Raw genomic sequence first — 13,778 nt, 5'->3', positions numbered from 1 at the left:
CTCGTCACCCTTCTCCGCAGGTAGTTGACGCACAACAAGAACAAGATGAGGAAAGTACGGAGGTTTTCGTCAGCATGGTCGTGCAGTCGGCATGTCCCAATGCACTTCTGATAGCTGACATTGTCAGTGCTACCCAGAAGGATGTAGTGTTGGGCCGTGTCAAGGAAGCGTTGACTCTTAAGAAATGGAAATATTTTCTAGAAAAAACCAATGTCTCATGCCCGGATCAGAAGCTGGCAATGCAAGGTCTATGGAAGGTGCGTGAAGAACTATCAACGGATAATGATGGGTTAGTGCTAAGAGGAAGAAGAATTGTGCTTCCGCAGTGTCTCTGGTCTCGAGTAGTTGACTTGGCTCATCAAGGGCATCAAGGTGCTGCGAAAACCAAAGCGAGGCTGCGTGCGAAAGTGTGGTTCCCTGGTATGGATAGGCACGTTGATGATATGGTGGGGAAGTGTCACTCTTGCATTATCACATCAATGGAACCTCCGAGTTGTCCAGTGACAACTGAACCGGCTACGTTGAAACCATGGACAAAGGTGAGCATGGACTTTGGAAGCTTTCCTGATGGGAGGTTGACGGCCGTCCTGATCGACTCCTATACAAAATTTCCCATGGTTGAATTGGTGGCGTCAACAGCCTTTGAAAACGTAAGACCCGTTCTACAAAAGACGTTTGCGATGTTTGGTCTGCCTGATGAGATTCGAACAGACAATGGGCCCCCATTCCAGGGGCAAGAGTTTCGTGCGTATCTTGAGGGGTTGGCCATTCGTCATCGTAAAATAATGCCATACTGGCCCCAAGCCAATGGGGATGTCGAGAGGTTTATGCGAACTCTGAATAGGGCCCTTAGAATTGACGTTGAACAAAAGGAGAACAGTGAACAATCCTTGTATCAATTCTTGAGTGCTTATCGTCAAACACCCCATAGCACCACGGGGTGTGCACCCTCTGATCTCATGTTCAAGGTGGCTCCACGTGATTGCATTCCGGCAGGTACTAATTGGAAACCGCCTGTGCTAGATGTTAAGGCCACGCAAAGACGACGAGCGATCACTAATCAAAAGGCCAGTACAAAGCGGCGAGCCAAATATCGAGGGTTTCGAGAAGGAGATCGAGTGGTGGTGAGATGTCGGCGAGGAGGAGGAAAGTTTAGGACACCGTTCGAGCCTGAGGTGTGGGAGGTCATTGGAGTAAAAGGGTCAATGATAACTGCGGCCAGGGGACGACAGAGAGTGACTCGCAATGTGTCACATTTTCGGAGAGCTGGCCAAAGAGAATTGGTTGAAGAAGAAGAGTGTGAAATGTATGATAACGATGGTGGCTCCCTCATAACATCTGGAGAGAAGGAAAATGTGCCTGGGCCAACTATAACTATACGCCCTCAGCCTGGTTGTGTTCCGGGACATGAAAATGTGCGTGCCAGAAATGCAAGATATGACTTACGTCCCAATCCTGCACCTAGTAGTCAACTAAGAGACTTTGTCTGCCAAGTTGGCTAATCATCCCTTGCATGTCATCGCCATTATTTGATGATGGAACACCGTTGGAGACTGATGAAGACTGTGTGAGAAGATAGGACACTGGTTGTCACAGAATTACATCATTTTGTTATTTGTTATTACTTTTGTTTTCCTTTCAGTGTTTCTTCCTTAACGAGGGAGGGCCTGAAGGACCATGTTAAGTCATATGCATAAGTTATCTGTTAATCCGTCTCCATGTGGAGTGAAACATGGGGGGGATGTAGAGAGTAATCGGAGAGCCATGCGGGCTCTCCTTGTTTGAGTAAACGTACTCTGCGTGTCCGGGAGGGGCATGGAGCAAGTGTATAAATAAAGGAAGAGCTGCCGTGACGCAGTCTCGGGTGTGGCAGCAAACTTAACTGGTCTCCGAGTGTGCTCATTCACGTGCATCCGTGCAAACCTACAAGGACCGGGCGCGCTAGCAGTTTTTGGTAGCAGCATGATGGTTGGTTTCCTTGGCGAACTAGTTATGTGGTGAATACTGGTTATGGTACTAGTTTAGGCTAGGATTAGTTATTTGTATTTTATGAGATTTGAATTTAATTTTTCTGAAATGGCAATGGTAACAAAGATGATGTCCCCTTAAGCCCAAAAATGACTTTCCCAGATCCTCGATCCTGCTAGTAAAGTTAGGAATGTTCTCAGCGTGTTTTGAGATAGTGTAAAAGTGGTAGGTCGCACTTGCACAGGCTTGAGCAAATGGCAGGTGAATTGTGGGGTATGTGAGGTAAAGTAGGGAGTCTGCATACTCCAGTTGAGGTTAGTAGGAGTGTGCGTACTCCATAGTATGAGAGTAGGGAAGTCGTCGAACTTCGCGTGTGTGGCGCTTTGTGCTAAAAAATTATCCACATGGTTGTTGGTGATACGGACCCTGCGTGGTCTAAGACTCCGGAGTATATTGACAAGTGTAGGAGACACTTGGTTCTATGTTATAATCTGCCTGGTTTAGGTTGAACGGGCGTAGTCAACTAGTCGGTGAGCTTAATAAATTGGGTGGAATACATTTTCGACTGAGATTTGGCGAGTTTTATGTGCACCAGGACAGACCCATTGATCAGTTGAGAGTAGAATTTGTGGGTCGAATTTTGCTTGCGAATGTGGGAGACTTAGAAGAAGGAATAGCTATATGAGCCAAGAAAGCCATTAGTGAAAATCCGCAAGGTCTCTGAAGCAATTGTGTCCCTTCCTGTAGTAAACCAGCAGGTTTGTTTTACTTATTGGGTTTTGGTAAATGCTTGCAATAATTTGCATTAGTTGGGTGAATCGAGTTAAGGAGGACAAGCCGCAAGACTTTGTCAGCCGTTGTGTGTGAGTGTGACGTCAGAGCGTGCCACGCTGGGATAGATAAGGTAAGGAAGAAGAGCCGCGACCGGATTGGCAGCCATCCGTAAGAGGCAATTGGTTGAGTAAGCAGGTGAAGGGAATCTTGGGAGTAAAAGTCATTTCATTATTGAATCAAAAGTAAACAGAACAGGCAAAATGAAGTTTTTCAAGGCATTTAAGTGTGCAATGAGGGGCTATACTTACATTAAGGCATCAGTGGGGGAGCCGACCCCACCGGAGGATTCTCCGGCTTATTTTGTAATGGCGGAGCGAGGTGTAGCACTGTGTTTGTGGATAAAGCAATGGCACAAGTTAACAAAGAATCAGGGGTCTTTAGCATTTCCGGAGCATGGAACGTTCAATTTGAAAAATTTGGATCAATTGCGGATGTCATTGTATGACATGAAGCCATTACCGAGACCAGCACAGTTTGAAGCTTTAGCAATTTGGGAGCTAGTGGCCAGATAGCAACAGGAGATGAAGTTTAAGAGGAGGATGAAGCGAGTGGAAAAATCATTAGCTGAAGCTAGATGGGATTGGGAGCAAAAGAGATGGAGGATGGCAACACTGCAGGAGGTTAAATTGTTTCCTGTCATTGCACAGGGAGATGAGGTAGAGAATAAAGATAGTGCTAAAGAGGATGAGAGTGGAGGAAGAAAGAAAAAGAGAAAGTCATATGTAGATGATGATGATTCTGATGTTGAGGATCTCATTATGCAATTGTTGAGAGATAGACCTCCACCGTAAACAACCTATGCAGGGGGGTCCAGACATTAATGCTACTGTTCCTACAGCTGCTACGGCACAAGTACAGGGAGCCGCGGGAGATCTACAGGTAGAAGGCATACAATTACTAGGGGTAGTACATAGTACACCTAATGCAGGAACTAGTACTGTAGTTCAGGTGCAGATACATCCACCTTCAGTGCAGAGAATTTATCCAGATGTGCCAGTTCTTGAGACAGTCTCGAATATCATGGTGCTGAAGGAGTAGGTGCTTCCAAAGCCAATGCTGATTCAGACAGATCCGACACCAATGTTGTTGCCTTCAGCTCAAGCACAGGGTCTACCAAAGTTTACACCACTGACAGGAACGCAAGGTGCAGGTGCTAGAGCAGCTCCAGATGCGTTATCGCTACCGATTACTGTTGGTCCAGCGGCACCCTTATGTGCACAAAAGAAGCCTGATGCAGGAGAGCAGAATGAAGTATCACAGAGCCTCGTAAAGAGGGGGGTGAGCGATCCTGCACAGCTGATGTCATCTGCAGGACAAACTTTCAATGGATCTAGACCGCTAATGGATCTTAGTCCACTTGTGGCGCTTTCAGATGCAGTAAATGGCTCAAATAAAAGTAAGAATTTGAGACTTCTAACCCCGCAAACTTCAGGTGCAGTGGTACAACAGCTATCAGTGCCGAACGCAAATAACATCTCATTACAGGGATTGTCAGCTCAGCAATTAAGTGAATGGTTAGATAGTCTAAACACTCCTCAGAATGCATCCAAGGGTGAGGATCTGATAAATTGTGTTAGCTTGAAACATAGAAGCCACTGAATTAGTAGAGGGAACAATAGGCATGAATAGATTAGAATCGTACACAGAAGAACAGTTGAGGTACGTATGCCCAAAGATCACAAAAGAGGTGAGTAAAATACACCAAAAGCTAGTAGAATTAGCAGGAAAACATGACATTAACACTGAAAAGAAAAAGCATTTGAAACACAGCTACAGATTAGATTTTGAAGCAAAGGATTTCGAACACATGAGATCAGCAGGAATGAAAGCACACCTAAGAGAACTGATACAGAGTGCACAGATCTGGGGAGCATTAGAGAAGTGGGAAGGTAGATGGACAAAGTGGGAAGGTTGATGGACAAAGAAGAAATGTAAACCAAAATGGGATTCCCAAGAAGGGGCGGAAGGAGTTGATAAAGGGGAATCAGTTAAGACGCTTCCAATGAGGGAAATTGCAGGGGGGCAATTTGTTCATGTTCTGTGGCACAGGAGTGACATATTATCTTATCTTTTACAAATGATTATCCAAAATTGAGAGAGAAGCCAGTCGAATGGTATCAACAAACAGAAAGATTTGTGAAACTTTCCAAATGTTTGTGGGAAGACTTGAACACGTTATTGGAGATAATAGTTCCAGCTGACTTGTGGGTCGAGAGCAGTAGACTGGCCGACGAGTGAACCAGAAAGGGACAAGGTAACAGGTGCACCTTCACCTGAGGTAATGAAAAATTATTATAAGGTGATTGAGTTCCTGAAGACAAGGATCTCTCCCCAAAAAACTGACTGGCAGCAGATTGATAGAACGGTCCAAGAGTCTAAAGAATCAATACATACTTACTATGAAAGACTGTTGAAAGCATTCAAAGAGTACACTGGTAAGGAAGCAATCGAGCCGAAAGACAAGTTGCATTTTGTCTTCAGGTTTGTCGAAGGTCTAAGACCAGAAGTGGGACAGAAGATTAAGAATCATTTGATTTGCTGGCAGGCAAAACCAATTGATGAGGTGTTGCAATATGCAAAATACTGTAGTGAGGAGATTGAGTTAAAACAAAAGAAACTGAAAGAAAAGGTAATGGTGATGCAAATAAAGGCAGCTCAAACAGGAGAGCAAGGAGCTTTAGTACTGCCGATGCTGCCGCAACAGAGAGCTGTCATGTTTCAACCTCAAGTGAGGGGCTGAGGACGTGGGATGGATATGATGCGTGGACCAGATTGTGGAACTGTGATTGTTAAGAGTGACATGCAAGGTATGAAAAGGATGTTACCGTGTCATTTGTGTGGAAACGTGGAACACTGGAAGCAGGAGTGTCCATTGATGGTGCAGGATGGTGTGATTCAGCAAGGCAACGTCAGTACATTTCAAACTGCGAAAGTCCCAAGAATGAAGGGATTTGTTCCTAATGCTCAGAATCGAGGACAGAATTTCCTACCAATGCAGCAAATGCTGGTGCTACGTGCACAATTTGCTTCATTATCACCAGCACAGCAGCAGGTTCCCATGGTACCTAGACAGCAAATGTAAATACCTCAAGGTGATGCTTACTCAGCAGGTCACAGGTCAAAGACAAGACAAAAGTAATTACACAGTGCACCAGTTTCCATTTTACAGTGAGGATGAAATAAATGAAGAATGGATGAGTGATAGTTCAGATGAGGGAGCTTGTATGCTTGCCGCATCCCTAGAAGTAGATCAGAGAGGGCATTTTGTGAAGGGAAAAGTGATGGGTTACAAGGTCTCATTCTTGGTTGATACGGGAGCTATGCGCTCTACAGTAAGAAGCATAGAAGTTCCAAATTTACCTCTTTCAGGCAGAACAGTACAAGTTGTGGGAGTGGAGACCAGACAGTTGACAAACCCAATCACGGAACCAGTGCAGGTTGAAATTGGAAACTATTTACCTATGCATAGATTAGTGGTGTGTGATTCGAGTCCTGTATCCTTATTGGGTAGAGACTTACTGTGCAAGACCAAATGTTCCATCAATTGTTCAGACACGGATAGAAGTCCAGACAAAGAGTGATGACGAAGAAGAACAGGCAACTGCAATGATAGTTAGCAATGCATATGAAGAATACCCATTGATTGATTTTTTCCCAATGTTTACGGTGAAAGAATTGCATGAAGATTTGCAGGGAACTGTAAATGAGGAAGTCTGGGATTTGACAGGAAAGGAAGTGGGTCTGATTAAGGGAGTTGAGACGATTAAAATCACTTTGAAGCCAAATGCAGCATTTCCGCAGCTTCCACAGTATAATATGGCACAGGACGTTTTGATGAAAGTGTCACAAATAATCGGACACTTTTTAAAACAAGGAGTTTTAAAAGAAGTGCTGAGCAGCCCATGTAATTCACCGATAATGGGTCTGAAAAAGCCATGTGGGAAAGTACGAGTTGTACAGGATTTGCGGAAAGTGAGTGACATAGTGGTTAAATGCTGTCTGATTGTGCCCAATCCAGCAGTGGTACTGTTTCAGATTCCTTGCGATGCGGAGTGGTTCACATTGGTAGATTTGTCACAAGCCTTCTTTTCTGTGCCACTTCATGAGGATAGTCAGTTTCTTTTTAGTTTCAAATTCCTAGACAGAGTCTACAGCTGGTGCAGGCTTCCACAAGGGTATACGGATCACCATCCCTGCTTAATCAGATCCTGAAAAAGAATCTGGAGTCGTTGGAATTGCCATGCCAATCGACTCTTGTGCAGTACATTAATGATTTGTTGATTGCATCCAAAACAAGGGACGAGTGAAAGCATGACTCGATTGCCCTGTTGAATCATTTGGGAGAGTGAAATTACAGTATTGTCAAAAGTCAGTAAAATATCTGGGACATCAGATTGAAAAAGGGTTGAGAAGAATATTCAGAGAAAGAATCACTATGATTCTGCAGAGAAGTCCCCAGACTTCACAGAGAGATGTCAGAATGTTTCTGGTAATGGTAGGGTACTGTAGACAGTGGATTCCAAATTTTGCCAAAATTGCCAAACCCTTACAGCAGCTGACACATAAGGAAGTTACAGATCCTATTACCCTAAATGAAGACCAGATGGAAGCTTTCACCGAATTGAGAGAGAGTTTGTGCAGAGCTCCAGCGTTGGAAATGCCTGATTACACAAAGCCTTTCACATTGTTTTGTCATGTACGTGTTGCGTGTTCTTTGTCTGTCTTGACACAGGTCCATGGAGGTGCTTATCGCCCAGTAGCTTATTTTTCAGCTACCTTGGACCCAGTTACAGCTGCTTTACCAGGTTGTCTCCGAGCAGTACCCTCAGTTGGTCAAAGTCTTTCCCAATGTGAGGGGGTAGTCATGGGATACCCTTTGACGGTAATGGTACCACATTCTGTTGAGATTTTACTGACAAGGACGAAAACACAATATTTGACGGGAGCAAGACTGACAAGTTATTAGACGAGCATACTGGGTGCTCCAAATGTAACATTGAAAAGATGTACAGTGCTGAATCCAGCAACACTACTTCCGAGTGATACTGTTGAAATTGACAAAGAGGAAGATATTGAACACGATTGTCTTGAAGTAACTGAACTGTGTACAAAATCAAGGCCTGATATGAGAGACACCCGTTTAGAAGAAAATGACCAAATTGTCTTTGTTGATGGATCGTGTCTCAGAGATGGAACAGGCACACTGAGAGCAGGATATGCTGTGTGTACAATTACAGGCACATGAGAAGCTTCATGGCTTCCGGGTGTGTATTCTGCACAAGTGGCAGAGCTAGGGCTTGCTATGTCTCTGCAAGGTTAAGAGTCAAAATCTACACTGATAGTCAATATGGATTTGGAATTGTTCATGATTTTGGCCAATTGTGGTTGCAAAAAGGGTTTATGACCTCAACTGGAACTCCAGTGAGAAATGGCGACCGGATAAAAGAGTTGTTGTACGCAATTCAGTTACCTGAAGAAATTGCTGTGGTGAAATGCAGTGCACACCAAAAGACACAGGATTATATTTCTCTAGGAAATGGATATGCAGATCAAGTCGCAAGGCTTTGCGCATTGAACTATATATCGTTCAAGGATAAGTGGGAACTAATGCCAGAGGAAGAAACAAATTGGAGGAAAGGAAGGGAAAAGGCTTTGGTTAAAGTTCAAGTGTCTAAAGACCAGATGAGATTTGGGTTTCTGAGGAGGGCCAGATGGTACTGCCAAACATTTTATTGACTCAGATGGCCAGGTACATATTGGAAGAGATGCCATGGTTAGATTGTTCAAAGTTGATTGGTTTCATCCAAAATTCAGACAAGCAGCAGAGGCAGTATGCCACAGATGTGTAAAATGTCAGGACCTAAATGTGGGGAAAGGGACAGTGGTGAATTTGAGCCACTTTGGAAGAGCAGGAGGAACCTTCAGCAGAATGCAGTTGGATTTCATTGAAATGCCTGCGTGTGGTGGACTGAAGTATGTGTTGGTGATTGTGTGTGTGTTTAGTCATTGGATTGAACCATACCCCACAATTAGGAATGATAGTCTCAGAGTTGCAAAGCTGTTCCTTAGAGAGTTAATACCACAGTTCGGATTTCCGATCTCTTTAGAATCAGATAGAGGAACACACTTCAATAACAAAGTGATCAAACTCTTATATGCAGCGCTAAACATTGAGCAGAAACTGCATTGCAGTTACCGTCCAGAAGCATCAGGACTTGTAGAGCAAATGAATGGTACATCAAAATAAAGAATTGCCAAAATGTGTGCTGCAACAAACCTGAAATGGCCAGATGCATTACCTTTGGTGTTGATGTCAATGCGAAATATACCTGACAGAAAGACAGGACTGTCACCACATGAGATGCTCATGGGCAGAGCAAGGAGACCACCAGCAATTCCAGCAAATGCTCTTGTCAATATTACAGATGATATGGTGTTGGACTACTGCAAAGGTCTGGATGATGTGGTTTGACCTTTCTCTCAGCAGGTACAGGCTGTTACCCTGCCATCCATCCATAACCCAGGTCACAACCTAAGATCTGGAGATTGGGTCGTCATCAAAAAGCACGTTCAAAAGACTTGCCTAGAGCCACGTTGGAAGGACCCATACCAGGTGGTGCTGACAGCTACAACAGCTGTGAAGTGTGCTGGACTATCTAACTGGATACATGCGAGCCATACTAAGAGAGTGGTGAGTCCACAAGATCATGAAGAAGTGTTGTTGAGAGCAATAACTCCTCCTGAGCCAGAGCCAGAGCAAGTTGAGCCTGAAGTCGACCCAGAGCTGGTGGAAGATGGGTCAATTACACCAGTTAGAGACGAAGGTTCAGGAGTACAAGAGGGGGAGCAAGAGTCTAACCCCATGGAAACGACTGGAGAACCAAGCATAAGAGGGGTTCTCCCAGACGTAGACGCTGCTGAAGCACAAGCAGATCAAGTGCCAGATCAAGGGGGGAAAGAGTCGAGACGGATCAAAGCCAAAGTGATCTGACTACTTCTGAACCCATTGCAGGCCCGTCAAGAGAAAATACCATAGATAGAGGAAAAGAGAAAAGTCCAATCTTAAAGAGAATACTGACTGAAGGAGCAAGGAAAGGAGACAATTGGCCTGAATCGCAAAAAGACAAGAAGACGGAATTGGTCATAAATGAGCCAATAGAGGAAGAAATAAATACTACAAAAAAGACAGACTAAGTGAAGGAGAACTAAGTGGAGAACGAAGGTTGAAAAGAAAGAGAGTAGCAAGTCGAAGATACGCAGGTCCTGAGTGGGCATATGCAGAAACAAGTGAATGGCAAAACGAGTTCATATCCTTTTGCTTTGACAGAGAAGTTCCGAATCAGTATTTTGATGCAACCTGAAGGGAATCAATAGACTGAGTTGTTGAGCTAATCTGAAGAAAATCTGAAAGGAAACTGTTGAAATAAACCTTGAGAAGACATTAATAACCTGATATGACATTTGAAACTTGAATATGACAAGCTGCTAACCGATTTTGACAAAGGAAGAAGGGGTTCCTGTGTATGAACTTGAATTGTGAAAAAGAAACATATTTTAGATTTTTTGATTTTTTACTTTCCTGCTGCACCTTACTAGAGCTATTTCTGCTTTCTGATTCTTTACAGATCATGGCTGAATTAGACAATAGTATTAGAAATATTAGATAGCGTAGATATTTTAGTGTTGGAGTGGCAATTATGTGTGGAATAATATTTATAATAATGATTGTGGGTATGTCTATTCATGAGATGAAAGAAGCTGCTATTGCTCCTGTTCATGAGACTACTACACTAACAGCTTTAGAGAGGTTCAAGCTAGATGAAAAATATTTGTATGACTATACTAATACACGAGGAGAGCTTTCTTCTAATGTTTTCTATCGGTTGTTGAGTGAATATGTGGAAACAATGGATGAAAGGAATTGTCTTGTGTGGACGCAAATTCCTTCCTCTGTGGAAGAAGGGGTTACGTACCATAGTATGGCCCTAACTTACGGCAAAACATGTAGTTTGCTACTAACCAGATTCTATAACCAAGAATATATTCAATATTTCTACTCTAATCACGACTTGCTGTTTTCTTTTTTGCCTATTATTAGATGTTTGAGTAAAATAGCTAAGGAGCATGATGTAGTGTTAGTTAGAGAAGTCTTTGAGCCAACACTACGAACTGCTTATGCTCATCGTAATAACAAGACCTGCTTATTAACTCTGATGGAAAAGAGCTTTATAGAACACACTGATGATAAAAGGAAGGCATTAAAGGAGAAATTAGAAAAAGTGCTGGAGAAAACAACTTATAAAAATGACTATGCTTGCAGTGCTATTAAAGCACAAGGGAGATTAGCCTTAGATGCATTACACATGGGAAAGCTTTGTGTATATAGGCCAAAATCACGCACTGACACTTTATTTGTGGGGACGAGTGAACGTAGGCATGTGTTTTTGTTTCAGAGTAAATGGACTTTTAAGCTGAATGGTGCAGACCCTGTGATTCCTGCGATTTATTATATTTGTGGACTTAATGCTTATTACCGTCTTCCTAGAGGATGGTATGGGACATGCTATTTAGGGATAGTTTTTCCTAAGATTTATCAGATAGACGATATAAAGAAAATATCAAAAGTGACTGAATTACATCAAGTGCGACAAAGGAGAGAAACAACTTCTGCAATTGTGGGAGATATTTTTGGAGCAATAATTCCTTCTGTGGGAGTTATTTTGAATGCAAACAAGATACAAAAACTGTCTACTGTTGTAGATAATATGCTGACAAACTTTACAGGGGCAATACTCCTGTTAAATACTGAATTGGCTGCGGATAGAGCTATGACACTTCAAAATAGGCTTGCTTTAGACATAATTTTAGGGAAAGACGGTGGAGTCTGTAAAATGATGAATGCTAGGCTTTTTTGCTCATTTATACCTGAAAACGATAAAGAGATAAGAGACTTACTTAATAAGTTAGTTAATTCAAGCAAGGATTTGAAAGAATTGAAGGAACTAGGGGTTTGGGAGAAGGTTGGAAATGGATTTGCCTCTGTGGGAAATTGGTTTAGTCAAATATGGAATGGGGTATTATGGAAAATTGTCCAGGGAATATTAATCATGATTGTTTTCATTTTAGGATTTTGGGGTACATGTAAATTGTGGCAAATGGTAAAATTAAGGAGGGGTAAGAATGATCAGAGGAGGGAAGAACCACCTAGGAGACAAATTTATAGGCAAAATTCAAGAAGAAGACAAAATACATCTGAAACAAATTAGTGAAGTGTTGACAAGAAAGGTGTGATGACTTATTTAGTCATCAGAGGAGGGACTGATGGAGCAGATATGCTAATTCAAGAAATTTCTAATGATTAATGTTTGTTTATTAATGAGACAAATGTGTAGAGAAATTAATATTGGGAAATAACATGTGCAAACAAAAATGTGCCCATGGGGAGTGGTCACCATGTACATTACCAAGATGCTAAACAATGAGAAACTTCATGTCAAATGTATTAATATATCATAACTGGATGTATAACCTATGTTTTGTGTTAAATTGTATTCTTAACTTAGCCAGATTAAAGGCCTGATTTCACTGGGCCTTGCCTGCTTACAACGTGAAGACTCAACAAGGCTTGTGAGGACTGGAAACCGGAGTGAAGGACCTTGAACTGTGCAGAGTTCAGATGGCTCTGCTAGAAAATTCTGCAATGTACCAGCGGACAAGAGATGATGAAGTCAATTTGATACAATTATGTGCAGTGTAGGCTAAATGTACTTTCCCAGGACTTGAACAATAGAGGCACTGATTAAAGACTATGGCCCTCATTACAACCCTGGCGGTCGGTGTTAAAGCGGCGGTAATACCGCAAACAGGCCGGCGGAAAAAATGGGAAACCGCCAACACAGACAGACACTTTAACACTCCGACTGCCACAGCGGTACAAACAAACAGCGCAGAAGTAACCCCCAACAGACAGGCGGAAGACAATGTACCGCCCACCCTATCACAAGATGCCTATCTGCCACCTTTTCTGGGGCAGAACCAACGCGAACAAAAACAGGGCAGAAACAGTACCCAGAAGGGAAAACACTCACCTCTCCACAACACACGAGGAACCAGGATGCCATGGAACCCGAACTGCAGATACTGCCAAGGCTGGTCTTCCTTCTCTTCTATCAGGATCTCCAACGACGTTGGCGACGACCACAGTGAGTACTGCACCTACAACCCAGGGGAGGGAAAAGAGAGTGACACACACACGCAACACGCAATACCCCCACCCACAACACCATACACACAAATACATACAGCAACAGTACACCCCCACCACCCCTTGGAAGAACGCAAGGACAAAAGGAATTGATTTGACCAAATGTAATCATGTGAAATCTCATTATCAAAGTTAAAAATCCAGTAAACGCAATTATGTACACCAACTACACAAGTCCGGATAGTGCACCAATCATTGTCCGTGGACCACTGGGCCCAAATTGCATGGGCGAAGCCCACACTAGATACCTGACTGGAAACAGAGAGAACACTGGAGGGGCATCAGATCGAAATGAAACAGGCACCTCAGCGGGAGGGGGGCACCTCAGCCAGATAAATGCACGACACCACTGCTGCACGAGGAGGCTACATGCCCACTGATGTATCCTGGGGAGTGCAAAGCCACAGTCTCTCAAGTCTCTCCAATGGGTGGTTTGCCTACTGCTTTATCCTGGGGAGTGCAAACCCACAGTCTCTCAAGTCTCTCCAGTGGGTGGTTTGCCCACTGCTTTATCCTGGGGAGTGCAAAGCCACAGTCTCTCAAGTCTCTCCAGTGGGTGGTTTGCCCACTGCTTTATCCTGGGGAGTGCAAAGCCACAGTCTCTCAAGTGGATGCCTTTCTCCACTGGTTCTGGAGGGGGCTTTGTGCCCAAAGTGCTTCATCCTTCCAAGGACTGAGGTAGTGGATGTGATTCTCCACTGGTTCTGGAGGG

Source organism: Pleurodeles waltl, chromosome 5 (genome assembly GCF_031143425.1).
Source record: "Pleurodeles waltl isolate 20211129_DDA chromosome 5, aPleWal1.hap1.20221129, whole genome shotgun sequence".
NCBI classification, from domain to species: domain Eukaryota; kingdom Metazoa; phylum Chordata; class Amphibia; order Caudata; family Salamandridae; genus Pleurodeles; species Pleurodeles waltl.
This window is presented reverse-complemented; position numbering follows the sequence as displayed.